At 48.2% G+C, this 9462-nt stretch overlaps 1 long non-coding RNA gene across 1 annotated transcript; it reads right to left on the minus strand.

Moving 5' to 3' along the window:
• Positions 1–244: 244 nt before the first annotated feature.
• Positions 245–1100, minus strand: LOC122932185. The gene is made up of 3 exons (XR_006388286.1): positions 987–1100; positions 647–789; positions 245–294 (listed from the first exon to the last, which is right to left on the minus strand). It is a non-coding gene; the product is annotated as an uncharacterized LOC122932185 (long non-coding RNA).
• Between the last annotated feature and the right edge of the window lie 8362 nt (positions 1101–9462).

The raw sequence follows: 9462 nt of genomic DNA on the forward strand, positions 1-9462 counted from the left end.
CCAAAAAACTACCGCTTAGGACCAACCAAAATGTTATTAAAATGTAACTTGTATTTCTTAATAACTTAAAATGCAAATATATCTACACAAATAATTGTACCAGCCGGCTATAAAAGGATACAGATTAGCAGTGCCACAATGGTCACCAAGGTTGATGCCAGTCTAATGTGGCACATGCAACGACTGCTGAGGGATCTCTTGTACAGGCATATAGATTGACACAGGTTGTATATGGCAAAAGTGTAAAAATGCCACTCCTGAGCTGATCCTGTGGACGAGGGGATTGGTCTTCATCTAGAATGTAGAGAGAGAGATATAAATGTCACAATGAGCTCGTTATGGAGATCTTAGAATGCAGAAGAGCAGAGTCCGCAGGTGGAGTGCAATTACACAGGGGCAGTTATACCTAAGGATAGTTACTAGGGGGTATCATGGTAATGTATGCTTCATTTGGCACTATGCCACTGAGCATCAGACACTATGGGGGAGATTTACTAATAGTGTCACAATTTACACTAAGAATATGAATTACTAAATGGGGCCCCAGCCCAGTATATATGTAACACCGGGCCCAAGCATTGACCCCTCTACATGTAATTGTTCTGATTCCTCTGTGTATTTATACTTTATCTAAAATCTGACTAACCGAAAATGCGCCGGTCAAGGCTGTCCCAATACATGCCAGCCATCCCATGGCATAGAGGATTCTCTGGCCGATGATATGTCGCTTCTCTGATGGCTCAGAATGAATGATCATGAACCTGTATTTGATGGAAGCGATGCCAGCTCCTGAAATAGACAATACATGTTATCAGTCAGAGATTTCCATAGGTCATTTCTATAAACACTTGCAATAACCTTCAGGAGTCAATGATGATTACAATCTCTAGTGATGGCCACCGCTCAGTGCTGGATAGTGATCATAGATCTGGAGTCACTGAGATCTTCATCATGTAGTCTCTCTATAGGAAGCTGCATCCACTTACCTACAATGGATATAACCATGAAGACGACTGTGAAGACCACCGATTCGGGGAACTCTTCTCCCGTGTTACTGTGAAATAAAGCAAAATATTGGAAGTTACTAGGACATGAGTCGGAAATATCTCATCAAGAGCAGAGGAGAATTTATGCACTTTTACCTGCCCTGCTATATATCTATTACTTCCCCAGTACACCCAGTGATATGGTCCCTGCAGAGAAGCAGAGAAACTGGGTAAAACTCGTTAAGAAATGAATAATTATTACTATCATCACCACCATTATTATTATTATGACATTTATAGTGGACACATTGATGTTCTATATACTTATAGTCATTGTGATATTTTCCACATGAACAATAAGATGGAGCTTATTAATAATCCACTAATAGTAATTATAATGTAATAATGCCCTCCCAGGAATGATACCGCAGTAATACTAATAATTATACTACACAATCAGGAATCTGGCCCCCGTCTCCTCTTACCTGATGTATGGATATTTTGAATGGCCTAAGATGACAGTAATGGTGGTCGTGGAACAGAGACCTAATAGCATCCATATGGACAAGAAGATAGGCAAGAATGCCAAACCCTGGATCTCCATGATGCAAAGAAAAGATTTGCTCAGCAAAAGCAAAAGCCAATCTGTCTCTCTGTGTATTCACAGTTAATTTGGCCAAGGTAAAGTCAGCCAGTGGTTTTTCTAGGCTCAGAACTTGGTGATGTCACTAGCTTCTGTGATGTCATCACATATCATATGCTTAAATCTGATTGGTCCTCAGGCTCCTCACTAGTTTCTGTGATGTCATCAATGTTGTGTCATCATCACATATGCCTGAATATGATTGGTCCTCATTATTATATACTTATTTATACTTTATAAATGGCAGAATCTCTTAGTTATACAATGACAGATCACACACTACCATATCACTAGGTGACCAACCCTGCTGCCATATCTGCCCCTCTGCCTCTTCCATTTAGTAAATGAAGGCACCATGAAGGTATCTGGGTTCTGCAGATGGCACTGGGGGTGAAATTGTTACCTGTCTCATCTCCACTCTCAAGAGGCAGACTGGAAATAATAAGAAAAGTGGCCCCGTTTTGTAAATGAGTCCAAATTGATGGAAGGCAGGAGAAGCAATACTATATTGTGGCACATTATACCACCCCAACAGGCCATCACAAAATACTGCCAGAAGCACAAAATGCATCCCCAAAAACATCCACTGGCTGGCCCTCTGGGCATCGGTCCACCAGGAAATTTCCGTGTAAGGTCTATGGTCAATCCACCCCTGACGCTCTCCTATCCAAATTACTCCTAATATAAAGCCAGAGATTGAGGTTGTAGGCATTTATTTTTACACTATATGATTTTTTAATGCAAATCCGGCCCTGCCAGTGTTATGCTGCTCCTTTGTTTTCATGTTATCACACAAACTGGTAAGTATTACAACAGCAAAATCTCCTCAAAACCATACAATATACTGAACCACTGAGGATATGGAGTAATTTAAAACATAACTTTTACTAGTTCCAAAAGTAAAATAAATGAGGCTCAAACGATTAACCATAAATTGGTGATAAGGAAAAAAAAATATTCTTACCACCTCTGGCGTGTGTTGCTGATTCTTTCTTTCCAAGTCCAAAGGGGTAGTAATTATCCTGCAAATCTTGCGTCACAAACACAGAGCACCCGCTCCGATAGGGGTGACCTCGCCTGGAACCTGTCCTTCAGTGACCGTATCCCTAAAAAGCCCTCACTCTATTCCCATGGGGCTGGTGCTCTGTTTTTATGAGGCAGGGACATATAGCCCCTTCCCTACTTACACATATTGTTTTTTAAGGGTAAGATAGTTATTGTCCCTATGTAGCAATCACAGCGTCCCGCCAAGATATTATTATTTACGGACAGAAAGATCCAGGATTTTCAAGATAATTACTACCCTTTTGGACTTGGAAAGAAAGAATCAGCAACACACGCCAGAGGTGGTAAGATTTATTTTTTCCTTATTACTAATTTATGGTTAATCGTTTGAGCCTCATTTATTTTATTTTTGGAACTAGTAAAAGCTATGTTTCAAATTACTCCATATCCTCATTGGTTCAGTATGCTCCTTAGTCCCCCACTAAGTTTTGAACTCATTTGAGTGGAGCAGAATCATTGACCACCCGCCTGTTTTACATGATATTTTTTCACATATGAAAGTATATCAAAGGAGAGTGCGGGACATAAGATGTTCAGTAGAAGAATGGTTTCCGGATCAGGATGGAGCCAGCAAATGCCATTTCATATGGAGGTAGGGCCAGATTAAGGGTTCCAGAAGTACGGAGTACACTGCTTTAAAATAATTTAGGAGGATTTGTTAACCATACACTATCATATCTGCCAGTATTAATGAAAATTGTGGACACACTCCTTTTCCTAAGACTCCACCACCTTCCATGTATGCCCCCACCCCTTTCATGATGTGTCCTTCATTCCCTGTGTGGGGATTTACGAAGCCCTCTGGGAATTCAGGAGGTCTTCCCTTTTTGGGAGCCTCCTGTATGTTTCAGGAGAGTTGCCAACTCTTCTATATACCTACTGTAAGGGGTTACACTCTTAGGTAGGGCGGCGATGACAGATTCTCTTGCAGACCGCAGGGTTAAAGTCCAAATGTTGCTTTATTTATCACACTCACACTCACAAAACATAAACCCCCCAAAAAAAACCTGCCCGTCTGTGCTCTGGCTAATGCAGTGAAGTTTCTAACTCACTTATTGAACAGAGTTCACACAGAGAACTCGGCTTCTCTAGCCAGCAGGGCAGTCAGCTTCCCAGACTTTCTCCAGGCCTAACTCTCCTAGACTGACAGCCTGGACTATGTTTTATTTCCCCTTGACGATCTAAGCTGGCTTCAGCTGGGGATCCCTCAGGGTAGGGGAAAACCTGTCCCGGAATGGGGTGGACTGGGGAGGTCCCTCTACCATACCTACCTTCTCCCAGTCCAATAAAATCCAGCCCATAATCTTAACAAAACTATCTCAGCAACCTACACATTGCTGAGACCATTTTAACCTTCTGGATTTTATTTACCTCACCCAGTTGAGGAAGCTGGGTGGGATATACACCCCTTCCAGGACTCTACCATACACTTTTCTGTTCACCTTACCACAATACCTACTCACAAACACTCACTAAACGTATAACTTAATTACATCCCTATATGTCCATTATATGAATGTGCAGGGTACGCCGATCACGTGCCTAAACCCTGGCTTTCCCTAAGATTAGCCCTAGGTAGTGAATAGGGCGGTGGGAACACTAGTCTGCACCACTAACACTAAAGGAAAACACCAAGGAGAGGACAGACAATACAGACAAAACATATAATCCCAGGTGGGCAAAAACAGCGAACAACAAAAGCCCAACAGGGATCCGGAGTGTAATGCTCTGGAACAACAACCAGGAATCACAGCTACACAGCTACAGTGGGTCAGTATAGAAGTCCAGGCAGGAAGCTCTATATCTGGCAACCAGAGAAGTGGGAGAGGAGAATATAAGGAGGTTTGGAGTGACAGACAAGAAACAGCTGAGGAGAAGAAGCTACGGATCCCTGAGTGAGACAAAATGGATTGCAAGGAAAACACAGAAACCTATCATTAAGAAGCAGCATGATCTTTAGACATAGAGCGCGCAGCCACCCGCTGCGACTTCCTGACCCCGGGTATAACGGAGTCAGACGTGGCTCTTGACACCCTTGTGACAGGGCGTTACAGAGCCCGAAGGGCATGACAAGGTACTCGTAGTGCCCAAACCGTGAGCGGAATGCTGTCTTCCACTCATCCCCCTCCCTGACACGAATCAGATTGTAGGCCCCCCGGAGGTCGATCTTGGTGAAGAAACGGGCATCCTTGACTCTGTCCAGCAAGTCGGGAATGAGAGGGAGTGGGTACTGGTTCTTCTTTGTGATGTCGTTCAGGGTCCAGTAATCGACACAGGGCCGGAAACCCCCATCTTTTCCCCACGAAGAAGATGCCGGCCCCAACTGGAGAGGTCAAGGGACGGATGAACCCCTTCGCTAGGCTCTCCTCTATGTAGTCCTTCAAGGCCCTGGTCTCGGGTTCGGACAGATTGTACGGCAGTACAGCGCCCGTACGGCAGTGGGGCTCCAGGGAGCAAGTCAATGGGGCAATCATAGGGCCTGTGTGGCGGCAAGGCGGCTGCTCCTTTTTTTTCAAAAACGTCTGCATAGTCCCGATATTTGTCTGGTAGTCTGTGTTCAACAGTGCCCAGAACCGTAGGAGGGCTTGGAGCCGGAGACGCGTGAACAGGAGAACCGGAGGGGGGCGTGAAGGTGATGGAGCCAGAGGTCCAGTTAATCGTGGGGTTGTGTCTCCTAAGCCAGGGGATGCCTAGAATGACTGGAAACAAGGGGGAAGGCACGATGTTCCACACGATCCTCTCGGAATGGTAAAGGCCGATGCGGAGGAACAAGGGATGGGATTCCATGGCGATAGGTCCCGTCTTTCGGGTGCTGCCATCCACCAGATGCAACTGGAATGGGTTCTTTTTAGGGCGCAATGGGATGCCTAGTTGGGAAGCCAGATCCTTGTCCATAAAACAGCTGATTGCGCCCGAATCAATGATGGCAGAGAGATCAATATTGTTGTTGCCCAGCTGCAGGGAAACAGGGATGGTGAGATGAGACGAGTTGTTATACATAGGTAGGTTAATGCATACCGTGGGTGTCTCCGGCCTACCTTCGGGAGGTTTGATGGGACAGTCCTTCAGGAAATGGCCCGTTTTTGCGCATTATAAACACAGATGCAAGGTTCTTCTCCTGGTTCTCTCCACCGTGGACAGGGGACCCCGAACAGCCCTGATCTACATCGGCTCCTCCTGGTTACCGTCTGCTGCCACAGGAAGAGGAACCGGAAGCCGGAAGGATTCCGACCGGTGCTCCGGTAGAGGCGGGGTCTGTTGTCGCTCCTGTCGTCTTTCCCGGAAGCGGCGATCCAGGTGGGTTACTGAGTCCATCTGGCCCCCAAAGGAGCCCGACACCCGAATGCGGGCGAGCTCATCCTTGAGCTACTCGGACAAACCGATGCGGAACTGGTCAATCAAGGCCACCTCGTTCAAGTCCGTATCCGGGGCTACCTCACGGAATTCCATGATGTAATCCTCCACTGGACGTCTGCCCTGGCGGAGGGTGCGCAAGGTACCCCTGGCGGTTGAAGAACGCAGGGGGTCATCATAAAGTCTTTGCATAGCTGCGGCAAAGGACTTCCAAGATGTCGGCACTGGGTCATCGGCTAGTAGGAGTTGGTGCGCCCAGCTCTGGGGAGGCCCTGAGAGCAAGGAAATTGCCGTGCGTACCTTGACGAAGTCCGTGGCATATGTATGCGGCTTCAGGGAACACAACAGCTGCAGGAGATGATGAAGGAGCGGTACTTCCTCCGATCTCCTGAAAACCGCTCAGGGAGGCTGACTGACAGCTTGCTAGGGGGGAGGCGAGGGTGGTAGCGCGGTGCGCTCTGCGATGCGTTGCTCCTGTGTGGCAACCCTCTGCAGCAGGTGCTCATGACTGGCTTGCATCTCCTGGAAGGCCTGCGTCATGAGGTTAAGTTGCTGGGTCATGGCCGTCATGGGATCCACTGCTTTTGCGGGTTCCATGGTGAAGGCTGAGTTATTCTGTCAAACCTCCCAGGGAGCCAGTAGTGGGATGAGGAACCCACTGGCAGTAAGCAGCTGACAGCCCAGAACGCGGTACAAGTTTAGGGATAATCCAAGAGGGGTAGTCAATGTCCAATCCGGGTCGAGGCAGGCAGCGAAGGTTCAGGGCGGAAGACAGTCCAGGGGTCAGTAGTCGGGAAGGATACAAAGAAACAACAGGCAATAGGAGGATCTGCAGGGAGGCTAGGTGTTCACCATAAGGTGGAATAACTCAGCAATGAGCCAGAGCTCAGGCCAGGTCTTTATAGCCAGGGAAGGTAGGAACCACCCTCCCCAGGAACCAATGGCAGGTGAGGAAGGTGGAAGGTGTGTGTACTGGGAACCTCCCCCAGCAAGGCTCACACCTGACAGACGGATAATGCAGGAACGCTATTCACCCGGGAATGCATGTGCAGCCTGCGTACTGCGCATGCGCACACGCCGCGCACCCGCACGTCGGGCACCAGGTGTTCTACCGAGCTGAAGGGGAACTCGTGCCCTGCGCCGTGCCCGCGGTCCCCGAGTAGGGGTAACACCCCCTGCTTCCTGACAACCGCAGAGCTGAAAGCAGTGCAGGACCGGTGTGGCTCTTGGCTTCCAGGCACAACAGCCTCAGCACAGTATGGCAACGTCTCACCTGGCATGTCTAATATGTTCTGGGGATCTTGGGGGATGCAGCGGAAGTGGTGGTAGCAGTGGAAAAGGAGGAGTCAGCCGAGGAGGAGACGGAGGATGGAGTAGGAGGAGGAGAAGAAGAGGCAGGCCTGGATGCAATCCGTGGCGGTAACACTAAATCCACACGGGTGCCACGGGTTACATGCTTGACAGCTGTCAGAAGGTACACCCAGTGGTCAGTAAAAGTTATGTACCTTCCCTGCCTGTGTTTGCTAGACCATGTGTCTGTGGTCAGATGTATCTTGGCACCGACACTGTGTGCCAAAGATATATTCACTTGCTGCTGAACGTGGCTATATAGCTCTGGGATACCCTTCTGGGAGAAATATTTCCTTCTGGGGACTTTCCATTGCGGTGTGACAATGGGCAAAAATTTTCTAAAGGCCTTCGAGTCCACCAGTTTATATGGTAGTAGTTGGTGGGCTAGCAGTTCCGACAAGCCAGCGGTCAGCCATTGGGCAAGAGGGTTATCCGGCGTCATCAACTTTTCGAACATTTGTGCTGCCACGGAAGCCTGCCTTATGACAGATGAACACGACGACGAAACGGTGGAAGGTGGAGTGGAGGACAAATGGGAGGAAAGAGGAGATGAGGCAGGACGTGGAGTGCCGGGAGTGTGACTTTGTGGGTTCTGACGGTATTGCTCCCACTGGGCTCGGTGATGGGAGGCCAGGTGCCTTATTAAGGCGGTCGTCCCTAGGTGAGTGTTGGGCTGACCGCGACTTATGCGTTGACAGCACAGGCTACAGATGGCAACACTAAAAGCCCACACTGCCTGAGCGATGTGCCGGCGTCCTCGGAGCGCAAGATGTGACCGTGCATGGTGGATGGCTCGATCCAGTTACATTTGCAGTTTGCTGTCCGGTGCACTGCGAGTTCTGCCTGCTTCTCCTCCCTATATGCTGCTCCAGTCTCTCCCTCTAAACTCCCCTCCTCTTTCTCTCTTGTGGGCACCCACGTGACGTCCATCGACACGTCATCATCATCACCTTCACCACCACTGACATTAGAGATCTCGGAGTAGGCAGCAACAGCGGGGACCACCCTCCTTGAGCTGATCTGGGTACTGTCGTCAGACCGCTGGGTGGCGGCCATTGCTACCTCCTCTTCCTCATCCGATGCCAAGAATGGCTGCACATCGGTAAGGTCTGGGAATGGATGGGAAAATAATTCCTCTGACTCGAGTAGAGGGGCTATGGTGGTGGTAGTGGTGTCTGTGGGGGTGCACACAGCAGACAGTGAGGAGGGTGCAGAAGCGGAAGGCTGAGTGAGCCACTTAGACAACTCTGGTGCGTCCTTTGACGTAATCGCAAGCACCTTCTCCAACTTCCTACTTAGGCTTCGGCCTGGTGCACCTGCCCAACCCTTACACCCCTGCGGAACTGCCTGCCTCTTACTCTGCCTGCCATTTTCAAAATGACTGTGTGCCAAAGTCCCTAAAGAAGAGCAGCATTTGTGGAAGCAGGCATATCGCAGGCCTCAATCAGTATTTGATGGAAGCTGGTATATCAAACCCCATTAATCAGTATTTTCTGGAAGCAGGTGTATCGCAGGCCTCAATCAATATTTGGTGGAAGCAGGTATATCGCACCCCATAATCAGTATTTTGTGGAAGTAGGTGTATCGCAGGCCTCAATCAGTATTTTGTGGAAGCAGGTGTATTGCAGGCCTCAATCAGTATTTGGTGGAAGTAGGTATTGCAACCTTTAATCAGTATTTTGTGGAAAAAGGTATATAGAACCCTTTAATCCAAATTTGGTGGAAGCAGGTGTATCGCACCCTTCAATCAGTATTTTGTGGAAGCAGGTGTATTGCAGGCCTCAATTAATATTTAAATATGGTTGGAAGGGAAATAGCTCACCTCCTCACAATCACGGATCTACAGGGTGGGCCATTTATATGGATAAAATGGGAATGGTTGGTGATATTAACTTCCTGTTTGTGGCACATTAGTATATGTGAGGGAGGAAACTTTTCAAGATGGGTGGTAACCATGGCTGTGAAGATATGAGATGTGCAGCACCTGAAACTACAGATACTGGAAGCCTGTGCTAGCATTTCTCCTGCGGTGTTGCGATCAGTGTGTGAAGAGTGGGAGAAGAG

This window comes from Bufo gargarizans, chromosome 3 (genome assembly GCF_014858855.1).
Source record: "Bufo gargarizans isolate SCDJY-AF-19 chromosome 3, ASM1485885v1, whole genome shotgun sequence".
NCBI classification, from domain to species: domain Eukaryota; kingdom Metazoa; phylum Chordata; class Amphibia; order Anura; family Bufonidae; genus Bufo; species Bufo gargarizans.